Raw genomic sequence first — 22,672 nt, forward strand, 5'->3', positions numbered from 1 at the left:
AACTGTTCCACAATTTTTTGATATCCGAATTACAGCATGTCAAATAGAATGAAACGCCAAGCGGAGAATATGGGAGATTAAAATGTAAGTTCATAATATGTTTAATATACCTATGCATACGAAGCAAAACCATAGCAGATGTGAAAAAAACAGAAAGGAAATAGGACGCAGCGTAACGTGGTTTTGAACTTCCATCAATCGTATAACAGCCGGGTACGATTACCCCTAAGCCACGCGGCTACTGTCATCTAATATCGAATTTTTCGATGACAATCCGTTCTACTGACGTCTGAAGTAGCAGATAGGTTACATGAAATTTAAGTTAAATTTATTCGGTAACATTTCTATCAGAAACATTTCCTGTCAAATATGTAATTTTCAACAGTTGAAATATGTCACCGTTAAGGAAATATGTGTTTCAGAAATTGCCCATCGCTAGTTAGGAGTTAGAACGCATTTTTTTAGTTCGCGATCCATCAATTAACCGGTTTCTAAGGAATGAAATAATATAACGGTTTTCGAACGATATTAACAGGTATTTCAATACCGGTTCCGAGGTTGAGGCGTTCGCATCGTGCATCGATAATAGAAGCGGACACAGCTCTTCGCACGACCTCCCGCCATCTCTCCCTGTTAGTAAACTGTCTGACACAGTCAGATACGCGGTTCTTAACTGTGAAACAGCAGAATAACTAAATAAGCCTGCGGCGACAAAACAAGAAACCCTACAGATGTAAACACTGTACAAAATGATCTAATGTTTAGTATAGAAAAATAGCCTAAGGCGTCAAACGTGGCGCCCCGCCGCTAGCTGCACGCGAATACGCGTGGTCAACATTGACACTAGCGACCAGTCGAAAGGGTAGATTTATACAAGTATTTATAAAGAGTCTTGCATTTTTGAAACATACGATTTTTTTTAATACAGGAAGCGTTTGTCTCAGGCCATCTGACTACGTGGGAAACATATGCCTTCAACCTAGTCCTTGACGGCCCCCGACCTCACGGCAGACCAAAAAAGCGATGGCTTGATGTCGTGAAAGCAGATATGAGCGTAAACGGGACACGTGAGGAAGAAAAGCGAACCTAAGCGGAGTAAAGGCCGGGATAACGCTAGGTAGAAGATGATATAGGAAGCAAACGAGCCAACCAATCGCCTGATGGTAAGCAATTCCAGTCGCACATGGACACCTGGAACACCAGAGTGTACGTTACCGGAGTACGCTCTTTTCTTGAAGGTTTGAAGGTCGTATCGGTCCAAAAATGCCGCGGGCGATATTTCACTTAACAGCGAAAACACGTTTAAATCTTGTCAGCAAATTTGTCTCATAAACACGTTGTTTTATTTGTTTGATTTGTAGTTCGTACTTTGGAAAACATCATAATAAGTTAAAAAAAACTGAGTAGGTATCAGTATAAATCTACCAAACCCCCATCCTCATTACGTTTCACTTCATGCCCACGCGCACCACTGTGCAAACCCCCGCTGCGCACAGTGGGCATTCCACCCCCGACCGGACAAAAGGGTTAATGCAAATAATTATACAACAAAAAAATCAGTCAATTTTCACCTAGTTCGAAACTACAATAGAGTCGAAACTTGTACACTTCATGTTTTGCAGACAATAACGTTATTTTTTCTGTTTACAACTTTATTACGTTTGATTTAAAGTTGAAATTTGAAGTTTACACAAAAAAAAGGATTGCAAGCATGTTCATTACGGGGTAGTGTTAATCGTTTAATGATTTCTGATTGAATGGAAATGAAACTATTGTGTTGGTAACATATGCTTACTATTGTGAGGATTTTTAATGAAAACTTCATTTTGTTAATTGGCAAGCAGCTTTAATGGTGTAGGATAGTGTGTTGAGAGCTTAAGAGTAGGCTAGACCAAGACGACTCGCATCACAGAGCGAAATGGATCAGATGAAAAAAAAATAGGACGCTATTACACAAATTGGCTAAGTCCCACAATAAGCTCAATAAGGCTTGTGTTGTGGGTACTCAGGCAACGACATATATAATATATAAATTTTTTGAACTTTTACCATAAACGAGAGAGAGCTGCTTAAATTTAATTTTCCATTGATATTACTTTGAAAATTAATGGCGCCATCATCAAAATTCTTTATTATTTGCTTGAAGTTCTATTTCATTCGTTGATCAGCTAGATGATTGTGCATGGTTTTATCTGCCTTTAATCTCTAACTGCCTAGAGGAGAATACCTGGAGAGGTTTCTCCTGTAGCTGAGTCCACTGCTGGTGTAATTTCTGAAGTCTAGCGCCGATCTCATCTCTATTTGTCATCTATATTTAAGAAATGTTTGATTTGAAATGATTACCTATTAGAAATTGACAACATTTCATATTTTTAAGTGCTACTTTTTATTGTCTACATCGAAAGAACGCACTAATTTATGGTACCCGTATTTTTTTTATTTTGCGTAAGTCCTATATTTTGGTCATAAAATCTATTTATATTGTTACTTGAAACAAAAGGGCGTATGTAACTGTTTCATACACTGGAAAAAACGTTGAATTAATTTACGTTTGAGCATAGACAACAGTGCGACTGACATAACCTCAAACGTTAAAAATAAAATCACAAATTAACAAGTGTCACAAACGTCAAAACTCAAGTCAAACGATGGTTTTCATCCCGTTTTCAATGACAATGACAATGTCAACCCAATCGGAAGTCATTTTTTTTGCTTGTAGTGGCAGAACTGAAGGAGCTGGGTGACGTCAATTTCCGTTTTAACTATTTTTAGAGATTTTGAATACAAAAATTCGTAAAAAATATATAAAATTTATTTTTTTGTAATCTACAGGAGCCCCTCTCGAAATGGTTTTCGATTTAGGGATATTGAAAATTTTGAAATGTTGTCAATTGCTATCAATAAAGCTTGTACGGAATGGACAATGTGTAAAATTGATTTAATTAATTTTAAAATATGTTCCAACATTTTCATAAATTCCGAGCCTTTTGTACATCTTTTAACACCTGCAGCCTGTGGATGAACTACACGCAAATACAATACAGTGCCCTGCGTTGCGTTTAGGGTGCTGATGGGGCTCCCTCGCTGCTGCAGCGCGTCAACAATGTTTGCGGAGGCGCGCATGGATAGTTTTGCTGCTTTTATGCGCGAAAAAGCCGCTTTGTTGCAATGCAGGGTGAGGCACAGCACCAACAGCATCCTCGCCATGTTTGCTGACAGGTTCGATGGGGGCCTACCTCAACCACTGCAGTGCACTCCATATTACGTGTAAATAAATAAAATTAAATATGTAGAGAATGTGGCCGCGGGACGCGCACCACAAACGAGCTGAAGTGCACGTGATGCCGCGATCGCAGGTGGAACACTTTTAGCTCGTAAAGGATCTTCTTGCGGATATATTCCACCACATCGTCAGCCGCGGCGGAAACATGCAGGCGCGACGCGGTACATATAGCGCCGTATTCGGTGTGGCAGTCCTCAGACCAGAAGCAACATCTGGCTCCGCCGTGCCACACTGGCTTTTGTGAGGCGCCTTGCGCCTTGCGCTGCTTTCTTTCCTTCGACGCTCGTGGGAATTATTTTTAATTAAAATAGGATTTGATTAGATTAATTCAGATCCTAACGCCGCGCCACAAGGTATAAACTAGGTACTACCAAAACGAATTCGAAATAGAGGTGGATTGAAAAAGAAAACTTTGTAGCCACGTAAATTTACTGCCATCTTTCGACACATTATTAAAACTTTTAGATCTCCATTTGACTCGTTCACTGATATGTGCTAAATTTGTTCAATATCAAAAAGTGGCCATCTTACCGGGCATAAACCTTTGATCTTTTTTTAAATGGCGCCACTTTTAAATATTTAACACATATCAGGGAAAACATACAAATCAAAGTCAAATGGTGTTCTAAAAGTTTGAATCATATGTCGAATGATGACAGTAATTTTACTGTGGCTACATAGTTTTCTTTGACAATCCACCTCTATTTCAATTTTCTTTGGTGATACTAGCCATGTCCCAATCGCACATCTGAATAAAATAAATAAATAAATAAATATTATAGGACATTATTATACAAATTGACTAAGTCCCACAGTAAGCTCAATAAGGCTTGTGTTGTAGGTACCTAGACAACGATATATATAATATTTATAAATATAAATACTTAAATGCACATAAAACACCCATAACTCAGAAACAAATATCCGTGTTCATCACACAAATATATGCTTTTACCAGGATTTGAACCCGGGACCATCAGCGTCATAGGCAGGGTCATTACCCACTAGGCCAGATCGGTCGTCAATCGCCTGAATCGTATAACAGCGCGGCTTACGTGGACGATGACTCGCGAATGCGAGATTGCCCACGTAGGACATTTCCATTGGTATCAAAGGATTGAATTCACCCGCGCCGCGCCGCGCCGCTTCGCGTTCGCGAGTTATTCGCTCAGGTAAGACAATGCCTAAAACGATTTCCGAACTACGGACTAACTATGGCTCGCCTTAAATATGTTCGGCCCTATAACGAACCCAATAGGACAACAGGTGTCGTGGTAAAACTGTAAATTGGACGATTTCTCACGTGGCCGGTAATTAATCGAATTACTCACCTGCGTGCGCGCACGCTGCGTGACGGTGACATTCGGGTTGGGATTTATAGTTATGAAAAAATACTTTGTATCCAAATGGTTCACAACATATTGTAGCCAGTACCTTCTGGTAACGGCCCGATTCGAAGAATGAAGTTCTGGTTTAGATAAGTTCTCATTTAGATATCGTTTGTATGTCGTATAATTGACAGAAGCAGCTCGATTCGGGCAACCAATGTCACATTGACGTTAGAAATATCGTAGATAGATCTTATTGGGATCACAGCGGAATCGAAGTCGTTTAGTTATATATCTTTTAAAGATCTTTCCAAGATCTTAAACGGGGTTTAGTCATTCTCCGAATCGGGCCGTAAGTAAAAAACAGGTCTATACTGACTATCAGTGGATCTGACGTCTTCGCATTAAGCGATACCCGCCGGTGCTTCGCTCGGATAGTAAAAGCTCGACAATGGACCCGGGTACGTCCTTAAACTACGTCCAAAAGAGAGGTATGGTCATTGTGAATTTCATCTCGCTTTGTGTGGTAGGGCACAGCCAGTGGATGTGATTCCAGATCTAGAGCAGAGCCCAACTGGGGAAGTAGGTACCTCCACCTTACAGAAAACCGCAGCCAAATAACACTAGACCCTATACTCATAGTGTTGTGTTCCTGCCGGTGAGTAAGGTTGCCAGAGCTCAACGAGGGGGGGGGGGGGCGGGTTTAGGGTCGGCAACGCGCATTTAACTCCTCTGGAGTTGGAGGCGTACATAGGCTACGGAGACTGCTTACCATCAGGCGGGCCGTATGCTTGTTTGCCACCGACGTAGTATAAAAAAAAAAAGCTCCTGGACAGCGTGATTTTTTGCGACACCATTAGCAAATATCGTCATATTTCAGCCAACTCATACAAAACCTTAACAAGAACACTTAAACCTTCCTCAAGAATCACTCTGTTGATAGATGAAAACTGCGTGAAAATCCGTTTAATTGTTTTTGAGTTTATCACGAATATAAAGAGGAACGCCGTCCTCCACTTTGTTTTATAAAATGTATTGACATCATGGGAGAAAGTAAAGCCCACAGACTCCGTTGGTTGGGCCACCCTGAGAGAATGGACGAAGATCGGAACGTAAAAAGAGCGTACCTGGGTCGCCTAGCAGGAGGACGTCCTATCGGACGCCCTAGGTATCGCTGGAGCGACATGGTGGAGGCGGATCTGCGCGAGCTTCGAGTCGACAATTGGCGACAACAGGACCGAGAAAAGTTGCTCTGTCTTGTGTCGGAGGCCAAGTCTCATTTTGGGTCGCTGAGCCAACGGAGTAAGTAAGTGTATTGACATTTTGCTTCGAGTGCACCCTGGTGGAAAATTTGAATATTTTCGGCACGTTCCCAAATGTACGTAGTATAAACGTAGTAAATATTATTTATTTCGTAGTATATAGATCGTGTCATTCACGAAGACGCCTGCCTTGATTCGTATTGTAATGTAATTAAACGTTAGATCTGACAAATCTGCGCGCCATCGTGGGTGACACGAACTTATACCTACTAAATTTTAAATGATGTTGATGGGCAAGGGAACCCAACCGAAATACCTCTCAATTCTACATCGTAACAGACAAATATATAATGGGCGTAATATTATTTATTTTTATAGGTTTAAAGCCGTTTCCTTAAATTGGATTAGCAACAGATGTTTGAGTTCCACAACTGTTGTTTGATAACAAATGCTTGTTAACTGATCTTTTGTAGACTTTATTACCAAGGCCAAAGGTCTATCTAACGTCAGTTGTATTGCTGTTGGTATTGACGAATCAATCCAATCCGTGCTGACCACCTGTCGCACTGTTGTCTCTAAATGTGTTCTATTTGAGTATAATTTTGGCAAATAAAATGGGCCCGAATGCATAACCTGGCAGCACAGACCACCTCAACTATACAAGGTGCCCACGAGAATCCCGAGAGATTTTATTCACGCTGTTTTAGGTTAAAACGGTTTCAGTTATAAATTGTAGGATTTTATATGTAATAAAAGCTTGTAAAACAGCTAAGTGTGACCTCGCGCTGTTAGTAAGAACCACCCCACACTAGCGTCTCCCGAGCGTCGGCGTCTAGTCAACTATATGGCTGCTGCTCGACGCAACGTTGGCGCAACTGCGCAGCGACGCCATTTTCCATGGCTCTGACTAGACACCGACGCTCAAAAGATAAAATAAATATATAAAATAAATAAATATTATAGGACATTATTACACAAATTGACTAAGTCCCACAGTAAGCTCAATAAGGCTTGTGTTGAGGGTGCTTAGACAACGATATATATAATGTATAAATATTTATAAATACTTAAATACATAGAAAACACCCATGACTCAGGAACAAATATCCATGCTCATCACACGAATAAATGCCCTTACCAGGATTTGAACCCGGGACCATCAGCTTCGTAGGCAGGGTCACTACCCACTAGACCAAACCGGTCGTCAAAAGATGCTAGTGTGGAATGACCTTAAAAGCTTCATATTGAAGTTACTGTTTAGTCGTAGGTCCATCGGACCTCTGACCTTTCCTTGTCAGCCGGGAGCAGAGCTACGACCCCTGCCATTTGCAACTTCAATTTATAGTTAAAATCCTATTTTCTCCAACATACTGACCACATAGCAATTTCAGTTTACTTAGAGTGAATCTAGTCTTAATAAATATTAAAGGAATTTCTAATACAAATTGACTAAGGCTTCATTAAGCTCAATATCTGTATAGTTCGCGTCGTTCACGATGACGTGCAGATTAGTCGAATCTAACCTTTATTAACATGACAATAAGTAGGTAAGGTAAGGCCCGCGTCTTCGTGAATGACACGATTTATTATAAGGCTTGTGGGTAAGTTATTAGACAGTCATGGTTTTCGTTGGCCGCATTATCACCAGAGCCCTAAGCAAGCAAACAGATCAAGTAGTTGTTCAAATATCAAAAACAAATGCCGAATGATTGACCATTAGTATGTACACTGTGTGAGTAAAATCGTTTTATGGAAAAGTGGCATGGCTGGATATAGGTGTGGTGTAGATACAGTTCATCTTATACCTTTAATTAAACGAGCAATTCTTGTATATATATATATATTTCTGTGATCTCGGAAACGGCTCTAACGATTTCGCTGAAATTTGGTATATGGGGGTTTTTGGGGGCATACAATCGATCTAGATTAGTCTTATGTTTGGGAAAACGCGTGTTTTTGAGTTTTCATGCGTTTTTCTTTCGACGCAGAATATGGTCGCTAATTTCGTGTTGCCGGCCACTGTCCGTCTGGTCCAGCGGGTTAAGACGCGAACGGATAGAAACGAGTGTTACGGGTTCGAATCTCGCCCGGTGACTGATTTTTTTTTATATATGTTCAAGTTTATATGTATTTTTAAAATTTTCAGAATAGTTATGTAAGTCGTCGCTTAGTAAAAAGTACAAGCTCGATCTTTGTAAGATTGACTCCAATTTTTTTTTTTCACGAATAAATCACGCAGGTGTAGGATTTGTTTTTTCACTTAGCTGCTCACTAACATTATAGGATATTAAGTAGTAACCATAATATTAATCTAATTAACATATTAATTATATTAACCGCCATATAGTCCAACAGGTGCGTATAATATGTACCAACCTTATCTCGATCTTGATGAAGGGTTGATCTATTCCACCGAAACGATACGGTCAAATTATTTTTCACCACACCAACTGGTAAAGGTCTGCTTGATTATTCATAAACTAATGAGAAGAGATTAGTGGTTTTAAGAAAGTGCCAATTAAAATATATGCAAAATTAAACAGATTTAAAAAACGGCATATTTATATATAATATTAGAACGTAATGATCTGTTTAAATAAGTATCGCAGTATTTTGAGATCTGTTTTTCTGGATCTCACTCTACAGTGCCGCCATACTGGTAAGCACAAAATGGTAGCCCTCATTGCACCTATGTGTATTGACCTCGAGCTCTCAGTAAACGCAGAGGCGTATTTAAAATTTAAATATCTGGCGCCCCGGGCCAATTAGATTCTCCGCCCCATACAGTGAATTTTTTGTGTAAAAAAAATTATATAGTACTAACACAATTTGATAGCCACCTGAGAGCTCACGATGTCGCTCTTAATACGTAGTTTATACACACCCAGTCGCCGTGGCCGAAATGAGCCGTGGCCAGGACAGATGATATTATGTATGACCGCCCCAGGCCATAGCCCACTTGGCCCTAGGGTAAATACGCTCCTGAGTAAACGCGTCTTAATGCGGTATCTGTTTAGACTGCGTTTTAATCAGATTGTCAGAACAAGGATCTAAAAAAAAAGTTTTTTTCTGAGAACAATTAAAAGTGCAAAAAACTTGTATGACAGAACAATTTCACCTGTCGGCCCTGTATAATTAGGATTGAACTGACGTACATTAGTTACCGGCGACAGCGGTTCTCAAATTGTACCTTATACTACATTTGCAGTGGATAACGCAACATTATTTTGACTAAAAACATGCGTCACTGGGCTTTCAATTTTTTTTGCGTCAATTATTAAACATTAAAAATACCAAAAAATCATGTTCTAAATACAAAAAAAGCCTTTAATTTTTAATTCATGTGATAATTTTGTTGGAATGTTTTTTTATAAACATACTACTTAAGAACCAAATTATTTACCTAAAAATTACTTTTTAACGGGCATATAAATACTATAATTTAGTTTAATTTTTAGAGGTTATTTATAAAAGTACATCCGGTACTTATTCTTGTTTATTTATGTTTTAAGATCGACAACCGACTAAACTGGTTGTCCTATATTTTAGTTTATTTTGACTACTCGCAACTGCGTCGCATAGAAACTGTTGATTTTATACATCCGCTTTAAATAAATAAATAAATAAAATCACTTTAATTCAGAAAAAAGTCCATAATAATAGAATAAGGTAAAAATAAGAACTAAAATACAAGAAAATTAAAACTTATACTAATAGTTGCTTCAGTCGATAGGTCTGACTAGTCTCAATTTGCATTTGTGCAATTTTGCATTCCCTTGAGATTGACCGTAACTTCGGACTGCATTTTAACTGCATAAAAGTATTGTTTTTGTAGTGCACGAATGACCAGTTCAGTTCAGTTCAGTGAATTACGTGTCTGGATTTTTACAACAAATATAATATTTTTACGCGATGATGTATATTAACGACAGCTATGCCTTTTCGTTTGACTTTCTTTCGATTTATTGATTATTATGATTTAAATGCTTCTAAGCCTGATAAAAAATTTTTTAATAAATCAATCGAAGGGGTTACTTTTCATTAAATTGTGTAAAAATTCCATAATGTTAACATCCAGAGAGGAAAATGAGGACCACAATTGTATCGAAAGGGGAAGGCGTTTGTAAACATATATACTCCAATTACATCAGTAGAGCACCAGATAAGTTCTTCCATTGTCACTGTGTCTGAGCAACTTACCTACGTATAAAAATATGAGAGTTTTTTGTCTATGACAGTCTTCCCTGCAATCAATAAATCGCAATGATAACGTCCTGCATTAGCAATCTACTGCATCATATTTCTATACGAAAGCACCTACTGTATGTTATTTTATGTAAAAAAAAATTTTAATTCCATATTAATTAAAATTGTATTTTTTATGCATGTTAGTTATAAAATATTATGTTTTGAAAAGATGTGTCCTGCCGAGTTTTTTGCCGATCCCATATTGGGATACTTTCCTACAATTTAGGAGTATTTTAAATCTTCTCGGGTCAGAGGTGTAGTTTATTTGACGTCCATACGCGTAATACGCCTACTTGAAAAATAAACTATCTTTATCTTTATCTTAATAATTTGCGTTCTCGTGCGATCGTCCATTTTCGTCAGAGATATGAGGCGCGACAAGTTTGAGAACCGTAATGTTATTAAAGGCAGGTGCGTAACGTGCGCACACGCCGATATCCGGACCATTTCGAGTGTTTTCCTTTTTCGACTAACATCGGCCCGGGCACGCCTTCCAAGACATGTGGCCGATTAAACACATGTGAAAACAATGTGTTTATATGTAGTTTATCTAACTGAGTTCAGCTATTGTTCGTGTCATTCACGATGACGCGCGAATTTGACAAATCTAACTTTTAAAGGCATGACAAAAGAAGCTTGGCTCTACAAGAGATATGATAATTTTTTGACAGTGCGAGCTTTATAATCTCGTTTTGGCTACATTTTACAAAATGTTTTTGTCGGACCCAGGTACGTCCTTAAACTACGTCCAAAAGAGAGGTATGGGCATTGTGAATTTCATCTCGCTTTGTGTGGTAGGGCACAGCCATTGGATGTCATTCCAGATCTAGAGCAGAGCCCAACTGGGGAAGTGCCTCCACCTTACAGAAAACCGCAGCCAAATAACACTAGACCCTATTCATAGTGTTGTGTTCCTGCCGGTGAGTAAGGTTGCCAGAGCTCAACGAGGGGGGGCGGGTTTAGGGTCGGCAACGCACATGTAATTCCTCTGCTTACGATCAGGCGGGCCGTATGCTTGTTTGCCACCGACGTAGTATTAAAAAAAAAGGGATTAACTGTTCCACGTACCCCGAGAAAATATAAATTATACCCTTACTTTTGTAGAAAAAAATAGGTATAGTTCACCGAAAACTTAACTACGAACTACGACTATAACCAATGTTAAGCTTATTTTAAACAAAAAAATAACATCGCATCGACTCAAAAAATAAATAATCTACCGTATATTTTTAATTTACTGTTCATTCGTTCGTCACGGTTTTTATTGTGAACCATTCGTTCAATTCAATGAAATCCGAATTTACGCGAATGCAATAAAAAAAGTTTTTTTATTTCAAATGGCGTGTAGTCTGTCCAAGCTATGTTGGCACCGATTTTGATAGCCCAGCCTGTGCTAGTGTTAAGTAAACGTCATAATTTCATAGAAGTTTGACGTTTGACGTTTAAAATAACACTTGCACTGTCTGGGCTGTCAAAATCGCCGCATCGCTGACAACTTATCTTGGTTTGACTTTAGAATCTTTCAAAATTACTTTTGGCTACTCATTACATTACTTATCTTGTGAATAAATATGAAATTACATTTAAATATATTTTATAGATACTTATAGCATGTGTCACCAGACTTTTATGATCTACCCTTACTAATTTCAATAGTATCTCATATGAAAAATCGGCACTAGAGACAATAAAAAACATCGTGACCGTTCCACCTTCACAATACCGACTGCATTCTCCCTCACACCTATACAAAATACAAAAGCGTAAGTGGGATAAGAGAACATGTGGCATGTCACATCCCCAGTTATAGTTCCAATTGCATATTGAGTCGAACACGAAACTAACCAGTACAAATACGTGCTATTATCACGAAGACTTGTTTAGGATCTAAAGGCCACTCAAACACTGGTCTTTGAAGCGTTCGACTCGCTTGCGCATAATATGCAATACAACACGCAGCCAGGTAAGTTCTGTTCTGTATTTGAATTATTCGAGCGCGGGCATTGCGCGCGTAAGCACGGTACGCATGCGCGGATAATTTTTTAATTTTTACTTTTAATTTCAACGTGCGGCTAGTTTCGAATATCGAATGTTGCGTGTGTGTTTATATAAGGATTGTTATTGTGGAAAGTGCGAGTTTTTGGTAAGTTTTATTTTAGTGAATAAGCTATATTTTTTGTAATACGAATAGTTGGCTGTTGTCTTGCACTTTGGCGGTTCGAATAATCTTTTAAGTATAAAGTGATTATTTAAAGAGACGGACGTTTTTTTTATTCATTTTGCTTAGAATGTATCGATAGTAAGTAATTAGGTTATTTACTTTCGTAGCTGCACATTAAAAATTAAAAAGTAAAACTTGATTTAAATAACAATTAAAATTTGTGCTTAAAATAGGAAGCCATTGCTTAAATCGTCGCATGAGATTAAATGGAATCTTAAATCATCTCAAAGCATTCTAATGTAAAATTGACGCATAATAATGTCATAAATTATTTTTTTAATGGTACTAGAGGGGGTTCATGTGTGGTTTTATAAGATTATACTAAGTTTACCACGTGTTAAGTTTATATATATAGTATTACAATATTAGGGAAGAATTAAGTACCTAAGTAGTTGTTCAAACTAAGAACTCATGTTCAGGTAGCGTACAGTCAAATAATGTCAGTAACATTTCGCTAGGAATATGTATAATTTTTTTTTGTTTTTCTATTTATTCATAATTTAGTCGTATTTATGTAGAATTGTAGATTGTAGTTTTAATGTTATTGTATTTTTCTTTAATTTTAATGTGTCATGTTATCTCTTAATTAATAAACCTTTGTGGTCAAGGTTGAAAGAATTCACTATTTTAAACGATTTTAATGGACTACCGCAAAGAAATATTTGACATCTATTTTGATAAAGTTTTTTTTTTCAAGTAGGCATATTACAATATGCTTATGAACGTCAAATAAAGCTACACCATCTCTAACCCTACACCTCTGACCCGAGATTTAAATCCCTCCTAAATTGTAGAAGAGTATCCCAATATGGGATCGGCAAGAAACTCGGCGGGACACATCTTTTCAAAACATTACATCTTATAACTAACATGCATTTAATTAAAAATACGATTCATATTAATATAGAATTATAAATATATATAGGTATGTACATAGGTATATATTTATATTTTTCGTTAAAGTATGGTACACTTCATAGTTTCGCCAAACGATAAGTTTAACGGCGTAATGAGGCTCTCATTTTCTCTAGCAGCACACGTAGTGCCGACCTATGTCATAACCATTTTTTTTTACTTTTAATTTAATTCCAATTGGCCTAATATGCCAACAGATAATACCGCTATATACGATCACGCTTAATTCTACGACTTCCGTTATAAGCAGGGATCGGAACTATGGGAGTAAAACTTTAACAAAACTTATCAAGCGGACGTAAAAAGAGTGCTTATAGCCTTAAAAATATTCGAATATCTATGAATGTAAATATTTTTATGGCTGTAAGTACTATACTATTCCTATCCCTATGGACATGAATATTTTTAGGGCTGTATGCACTATTTTATGTCCGCTTAACAAGTTTTGTTAAAGTTTTACTCCCATAGTTCCGATCACTGGTTATAAGACGTCATTAAAATTGTATAACTTGTTTTCATACATTTTTTACGATTAATACGCGTTTTTGTCGTGATAACCTACATCACTAGGTACTTCCTTATAGACATTTGATGCACTAGATTGCTAATGGACGACATCATTGGCAAACGTCTCATTTCCAAACGTCTGATTAATGATGACGTTGCTAGAATTTTCATTGCAAATTCCATGCAGACTTTCATCATGATAGAAATTCTTATATTTTTGACATAAATGCAAATTTATTATGTAATTGTCTTTCATGAAATAAATCATCTAATCACCTAATCTAATCTTTGCTCGGTCCGACACTACCAGTGTAGCAAAAGAACAGAAATATAGCTCGTGTCATCCACGATGGCGCGCAGATTTGTCAAATCTAACCTGTAATAACATGACAATACGAATCAAGGCACACGCCAACATGAACGACACGATCTATACTATAAAAGCCATTTTCTTTGACTTTTGTTTCAAACGATTCTGTTTTACAGGCCGGTTGACATTAGAGACATATTTAGTCAAGTTAAAAAAAAAAAAAACATTTTTCGTACAAGCTTTTATCCCTGACTGTACTTTTCTTCCCGCAGGCATCTAAGGCCCGACCAGATATATATGATCATTGTCAAGAGGGCGCTGTTATTCTCATGTATAGGGTGACAGTTCAGTTTAGTATGAAAAATTTAGTTCCAATGAAATTCCGCAATATGGCGCGTGATCATATATTACTGGTCAGGCTTTAATACTCATCGAGACAATTCTAAGACCCCGAACACAATTAGGTTGCGTTGTTTCATCACAGAGTTATGGCCACCTCCTGTATCCATCATCAGATCAGCTCCATGTCATGATAATATTGCAGCTCAATCAGAAATCGGAATAAAAGAAATACCCACATTAACAAACTAACATACGAACGGGGCAAGTTAAACAAAAGCTTACAAATAGGAGCCTAGTAGATTGTCTTAAAAATCAAATTGGTATATATCTTTGTGCGCGTGCGCTATAAAAAAAATGTTTGTCATAAGCATACGTTTCTTATCTCTGAAACCATCGGAGTCCAGACTTTACCCATAATGTTCATATGTTCACGGAATATTGGTATAAGATAAGACCATAATATATTGTAATATTTTTCGAGCAAATAATCATCGGGCGAACTTGAAGGGCAGTTGCACGAAACTGTTTGCCTCCTCTTTTTTGGTACGCACGGCTAAAGAATGGAATGCGCTGCCGCCATCTGTATTCCATGAAATATATGACCTCGGTCTCTTTAAAGCAAGAGTGAATAGGCTACTACTGAACCGGTGAGCTCCATCTTAGGCCCTTCCTTCACGGCCTAACAGGGCCAATCGCCGAGAAGAAAAAAAAAACACACACACGCGCACGACTTAAATTGACTTGAAATTCTGTGGTTCCTGTTTTTAGTTGGGGACTTGGAGAAGACCGTCTATAAGCTCATCCTCTTAATCCACACAGAAGGTCGGTAGAGCAGGAGTAAAGCTCTTCCTTTCTGTATGAGCAACGTACGAATATAAATACGAGAATTCTTGCCACAAGACCGTCTTCCCAGCAATCAATTGTATACGACGGTCATTTCCACATTGACCGAATCTGTAGACAATTAAGATATTGAAATAAGTACCTACGAAGAAGTCGGTAGAATGTAAAACGGGCTTACAAATTTCTATATATCTGTATAAAGTTTGGGATTTCGGGGTCCCATAGTAAAAGTTGCTCAGTACGAGTATGACCTAAAAATTAATGGGTCTCTTTCTTTGCCTTCCGTTCTGTGAGATACTGTATATTCACCCCATATTATTACAGGCGACTAAAAAACACCTTGTATATTTAATTATCTATGCCTTTATACGATTAATGTTTGATATTTTCCGTATAATATAATTAAATGTAAAATGTCAACATGTCGACGAGCCAAGCGATATTTTTATCTACAGCACAGCGATTTTGCTCAGCGATTATTTTTGCATGACCATGTTTGCTTTGAATTTGATTAACTGCGTAATTATTGATATTTATTTTGTTTGCCATATTATGATGAAAATATTACATTAAATATATAGGTACTTTATTGCTTATGACATATAAATGAATTAACATTAAAATAAATCGCATAAAATTCATCTAGGTACAATGAGACTATGAATTTTACTAGAAAATCTAAAAATGACTAAGTAATATGGCAGGTTGTCTTTATGCAGTGCGTATTTTTGATATAACCACCAAAAAATTAAACTAGACGTAGGTTTTAGTGCTATAAAACCATTCTGAAAGTTTTTTTTTATTTAAACTCAAATATCAAAGTATTAAGTATTAGTATGTTGACGACCGGTTTGGCCTAGTGGGTAGTGACCCTGCCTACGAAGCTGATGGTCCCGGGTTCAAATCCTGGTAAGGGCATGTATTCGTGTGATGAGCTGATGAGCATGGATATTTGTTCCTGAGTCATGGGTGTTTTCTATGTATTTAAGTATTTATAAATATTTATATATTATATATATCGTAGCCTAAGTACCCTCAACACAAGCCTTATTGAGCTTACTGTGGGACTTAGTCAATTTGTGTAATAATGTCCTATAATATTTATTTATTTATACCTATAATAAAAAAACCCTACTCTCAAAACTGTGCAAACAACAAACACGGTTCGTTGTCTGCAAAGGGTGATTTACTAAAATTTATCGCGGTTCTTTTCCTGCTCGAAAATTCTATTTCTAAAATATATTCGATTTTTATTTATAATTTTATAATTTTTTTCGAGCGGCAATGTATTTCGTACATCATGGTCACTTGTGACAGCTGTGACGTCGCGTCATTAATGAGACGTTTTGAGTTATAACAAAGTAGTGATATATTGCTTGCTGAATTATTTTATATGGAAAATAAAAAAAAAAATAGAAGAAAGTGTGTTCATGAAGCCTAAAATAACAAACGTTTGGTAATGTAATCAACAATTCAATAATATGATATGATATATATACATTACTAGGGTTGATTTAATCTTTTCAATTAAATATTACACTGTTATAGATCCCCGCAAAACAAAGGACGCAAAAGGGCCATTGTTAACCCGATCATACAAAACACGTCGCAAAAGTCAAGCTATCAACCGCAACCACCATAAGAGCCCTTTAATGCATTTAACGGGGAATAAAAGTAAAACAAAGGATCATGCCTTCTCACGAGTTCTTACCTTCACGGGTCACCGGGGCCCTTAATTAGTGGGAAAGGGAGAAGACATACGCAAAAAGCGCGAGCGGGAAAAGAACCGCGATGGATTTTAATAAGGCACCCTTTGCAGTCAACGAACCGTGTTGATTTTTTGCACAGTTTTGAAAGTAGGTTTTTTATTGTGAGAATTCTCCTTTACAGTCTAGTGGGTCTGAGACTCATTAGGTTTTTTATAGTCGCGTTTAGTAATTTCGCAATGGATATGTTTTTCTATGGGGATGTTAGCTTTATATGGTCTGCATAAGGTCTATAATAATAATTAAAAATTGATATGAGCGATATAATATAACGCTTGTTAGATAAGCTGTCTAGAAGTCGACATAACATAACTAACTGTAAAATATTTTTCGAACAAGTAAATATATCATTATATTTTTAGGGTCAGAATCAGCAGAAGTGTTAATAAGTTTTTAATTTCAACAGACAAAACAAGCACACACCTCAAATAAAAGTACAAAGTAACTCAGGCACTCCCTTCAAATAAACAATTAGACAACTGTCACTCCATAAAAAAATAAAAATAAATCGTTCTACATTCAAAACAAGAACATCACTTTATGACACTTCCTTGCGTCAAGCAAATCGTAAAATCTCATTGTCATTGAAATTTTATTTCTTTTAATAAGCCTACAAAATTATTTATACGAGTGGCAAAATATGGAATTAACTTTATCCCATAAAAGTTTCAAAGTGGTTGTAAGATAAAGCGCCTTTTTGAAACGCAAACTTTAATTTGTCAAGAATAAAAGTTTAAATAGTCTAGACAAATTAACATATGCTGCTGGAAAAGGCGCTGCATCATTTGAAATTGTTAAGGAATCAAGGTAGTTCCATATTTCGCCACACGCATAAGTAATGTTGTTGTCTTGTAATTTATTTGTTTAATATTCAAAAACAGAACGCGCTTCTGATTAGAAGATTACTTGGGAGTTGGCGCGCAAAAAAATAAATTGTCTTTGGAACAAACGTTTAAAAAAAACATACAGAGCTTCAATTCATACATAGGTGTATGAAGTCACGGATGGAAGCGGCTATTTGAATGCAAATTCTTAATCCTTTTTCGGAACCAACATATTAAAAAAAAAAAAATCTTAACAAATTGTCAAGCCAAATTCACTCAGAAATACGTAAATTATTACCTATTTTAACGTGTAAATGGAAAAAAAGTTTTTCAAATGAGCTAAGGTAGGAACGCTTTGCGACAAACTATTTTTTTAAATGCCAGCTTGAATTTCGACAATAATGTTTAAAGTTGTACACTTTTTTTAACATTGTTTTTTTATGTTATTTCTACTCAGAATTACGAGCTGTTTTTATCTTAATAGGATAAAAAAATTGTCCCAAGATTTTAATACTCATTTTTCATAGACTTTGTATTGAACGGCGTTAACGGAATCGAAAATAAAAAGATGCACGAAAATTTAGAGATTTTGTCTTCTGATAACAATTCCCAAATCTTAAAAAAGTTACGTGTACTTACAATTTTAAATCAAATCATACTTATCTGTCAACTGTCCCTTTTCACCCATACCTCAGCCATACTAGCTAAAGCCCAGGTGTCAATGCCATTGGTCATTGTACCAACATCGCCACACTTACCACAGGTACACCTTACGTCGCTGCAATAAGACTCATGTTTGGTCAGCTAACTGTCTTCTATGGTCACTGTACTATAGTAGACGCCAACCAAACTGACGACCGGGATCATATCTCTATCTCTCTCACCCTATCTACGACCACGCGAGCGCGAATAAGAAGATTTACGATGCCGGTCGTCAGTTCGGTTTGTGGACTTTACCTGCCCATCGCTCGATCTTAAGTCGTCGCAATAAGACTCACCTTTGGTCAGCTGTCTGTACAGGGCCCCCTTAACCTCTGACCGTATCGTGGGACCCTGGTTCCCAGAGTTATTTGTTTTGGATTAAGTCTTCGGGATTACTTTGGAAATGTGACATAATTCCTTACAGTTCAGTGGTTTAGGTAAACTTGAGGCGAAATTCGAAACAATAAGAATGGGCTTGATATTTCTAGAAAAATACAAAAAAAAGAATTTTTAGTTTTTAGAGAAATATTACTTCAAGGTTACTACAGTGTCATTCACGAAGACGCGTACCTTCACTCGTAATGTCATGTTATTAAAGGTTAGAATTGATAAATCTTAGAGTGTTCGTGGACACCAACGATACATTAAAATGACAAAACAGTCGCTATCAGGGGGGCGATTTTTGAATTTCTAGTGCTCGATTTCGTGTAATTCCCTTCAATATACTCGTATCTGCACTACTAGGCATTTAAATTCTACCATAAATTAAAATAAATTTTAATTATATAATTGAAAACGAGTAGTCAAACCACTAGAAGCCCAATTTCTATTACTCGTATTTCTAAAATATCAATTCGCCGTTTTCCACAGATTTTCGAGTGACGAATTCGAGCGCTCGAAATTCAAAAATCAGTCCCAAAGTCGATATCATATATGTTAACGGCACCAATCATGGAACATTTAAGAGAAAATTTGGAGTGTTTTTGATATTTCACCGACACCTGTAAAATTTCTACCGCTTTACGCTTTAAAAGTTGAATGTCCAATTCGGCCTTTATGTTTTCTGTGTATTTAATGAAAGCTACTGCTATTTGTTTTAATGTTATTAACCAATTAAAACTGGTTTTTTGCTCCAGTCATGGAATGTATTTTATCGTGTAAAATTATGATGAATTCACATCAACTTTGTGTATCTGTAAATATATTTTACAGATAAGTACACATAGTAATTTTAATATAGTTAGGAAATAAAGGTAGTGGACCCCATAGTAATTCCTCTGCCAGAAAACTTTACAGTATGATAAAGTATCAATAAATTCAAAGTACTTATTGTATAAATTTCCAAAGAATAATGATAGGATTTAAGTAAATACCTAAAGTCTTAAATCGTTAATAGTTTTTACGGAAAAATGCTCCGTTCAAATTTTCTTCACCAAACATATGCATGTAACGTGTTGCAACAATATATGAAATAAAAAAAATATATCCCAGCAGAAATACCAATATTAATGAAATACAATTTTTTGGGGTGTCTTGGACCGGAAAATTGCTCCGTCTAATTTTTTCACTGGAATACCATTTTATTACCGTTTTATACCTACAAAATGAAAATCTAAAAAAATTACCATACTATTTTCAGAAATTGCATTTTACTCGCTGTGAAAAATTTCTCTATCAATTTTATTTATTGAATTAAGTTCCCAGTTTTTTTTTCCATTCAACTATAAAAACATCCACAAAATAACAAGCGTATTAAAAAAACTATATCGGGAGCAGTATGTAGGGAGCGGGGTCGTACTAACAGCACAAGGATACTAATCTGCACTTAACTGCTAAAGGAAGACGGTACATTATTGCGTAACCGCGGGATGGATTTATCTTCACTTCCGAAAAGTCGGTGTTCTGAGTGACATTTCTTTTGGATATTTTGGGTTTACGTGTATACGTGACTACTTAGTATATATTTAAAAACAAATCAGGCTGAGAAATTTTCCACTCTCAGTTTTTAATAGTTCTAAAATACATCAATTTGGGTACGCATTTTGCTTGGAATTTTTTTTACCACCAAATTATATTCTAAGATCATATAAGAAGAAAAAAATGACAAAGCAATTGATAATGAGCGTTTATGAGCATTATTTAAAAAAATCTTTTAATTTTTTTTCAACTATCATATACTGATACAAATAACTTATTTGATAAAATAATTTTGGACCGAAGAATTACTTGGTTTAATATATAAACAGATTTGTATTTTTACGTATAAATACCTAACTTAGGAGTGTTTTTTTTTTACATTTGTATGTTAGTTTCGACTCATACTATACAATAACTATTTTCATTGACTGAGAAATGAATGAATGGAATCTACATACAACAACTCGCTTCATTTCCTACTCTATTATGGGAGCTACACAAATCATATAACCAATATAAGTAAAAACCAATATCACCCAAATAAGTACATTAATGTTCTCCCACCACTCGAAAAAACAATATTACAAGCTAAAAATTATACAGTTATAAAAAAATGTCTGATTGCTTCTATATGCACAGAAATGGCTGTTATTTTTATCCAAAACATTCGAAATTCAAACAGCCTAAATTAATTTACCTCTGCCTCGCAAATAAAACCTGGAAAAACACTAACAAACCAATCCGGATTGTTTTGAACCAGGTCACGCTCTCCCATTCGCGTAGTCAATATTTTGAAATAACAATTCCTATTTTAAACACAATAACAAATACCGGTCAACCCTTTTTCAGAAAAAAAAGTTGAAAAATCGCACCACGCCGGAACGAGTTCTTATTTCAAAAACGACAATAGACAAACTTTTTCTTTTGCGTAATAAATGACTTAGGAACAGGGGCATACAGCCAACAATAAATCGATCTTAAGGGGAGTTTAGGAAAAAAAACATTGCGTTTCGATCGCGGCTGTGGACTAAAAACGGTTGTAAAATATTTTACTGTTATATTATTGAGTTACTGTACTCAGTTTGCTTTCGGCATGATGAAGTCGTAAAATTTTATGGCGTTATAACAATAATAAAATTATAACATCTTTAAATGTCTTTAACTGCTTTTTATTACATTTTAGAACTTTTATTCTATTACCGACTCGTGGCCTACTGAAGCAATTCCATTATTTTAATTTCCATTTTTTTGTTAAGTATGCGGCAGGTATTGCTTTTTTGGACCATTATTAGACGGATTAAATATAGTATTTAGTAGCTTAGTTACTTTATAACCCTCATCGATAAGTATACCGTTATAGACTCAAAATATAAAAAAAGACAAATATATTTTAGGCGTAGGCGAGTTGCAGGCGTGCATCTACGTAGTATATATTAAAAAAAAAAAAACAGCAAACTGAACTAAGCGTTTCTAAGAAAAATGCCACTTTCATTAATTTCATGTTTTTTCATAAATTTTGTGTTATTTCTACCCAGAAACACAAGTTGAAAAATGTCCGAGAGTTTTTTTCCTATTGTGTTAGGTACCATTTCCTCATATTCTTTGTATGGCGGTAACAAAAAGGAAAGTTTGAAAAATGTATGGAAATATTGGGATACGTTTTTTCTCTGACTAGAAATAACACAAAAGTGGTTAAAAAGTTAGATAAAAATGACAGAAAAGTAACGCTGAACTACAAGTAATATACCTATGTATTCTACAATATCCAGTCTTCAATATACCTGGCCTAAAGGTCAGCGCGCCAACGCCCAGCGGACTGTAAAAAAAGTCGTTTAGCTTTTTAAATTATTGCTAGACTACGATCGGCAATCAAACAGCCAAGACAACCGAGCCCCATCGGGCCGAACTTATAAATATCAATAAGTAATCAGCCACCCCTTAGCCTCAGTTTCCCACGTAAATATAAATCAAGTCATACAAGGCATTAAAAAAAAATAGATCAGGAATATTCGCGCGCGCTCATTCAAAAGCCAACTCTGTGCGTTAGTGACAAGGTGTATTTTAGCTTGTAGTTTTATTAAGGGATAATTTCGCACACTTCCTTATCGTTATAAGGTTAACAATATACCTTCTTCGGCGTGTACAACAATTGTTCGGCCTACTCCAATTCTGATGCCAGCGATCGTCTCAACAATGGCTTAATT

At 36.3% G+C, this 22,672-nt stretch overlaps 1 protein-coding gene across 3 annotated transcripts in view; it reads left to right on the forward strand.

Moving 5' to 3' along the window:
• The first annotated feature begins 12,089 nt into the window (after positions 1 to 12,089).
• LOC133524983 (uncharacterized) overlaps positions 12,090 to 22,672 on the forward strand; it is a 127,835-nt gene continuing 117,252 nt past the window's right edge. For 2 of the 3 annotated variants that reach the window (XM_061861163.1, XM_061861171.1), the window contains exon 1: positions 12,091 to 12,264. The gene's annotated coding sequence lies outside the window, so the exon portion shown is untranslated. Of the gene's footprint in view, positions 12,265 to 22,672 lie in introns of all 3 variants that reach the window. The other variant, XM_061861179.1, reaches the window with a different exon arrangement.

This window comes from Cydia pomonella, chromosome 1 (assembly GCF_033807575.1).
Source record: "Cydia pomonella isolate Wapato2018A chromosome 1, ilCydPomo1, whole genome shotgun sequence".
NCBI classification, from domain to species: Eukaryota; Metazoa; Arthropoda; class Insecta; order Lepidoptera; family Tortricidae; genus Cydia; species Cydia pomonella.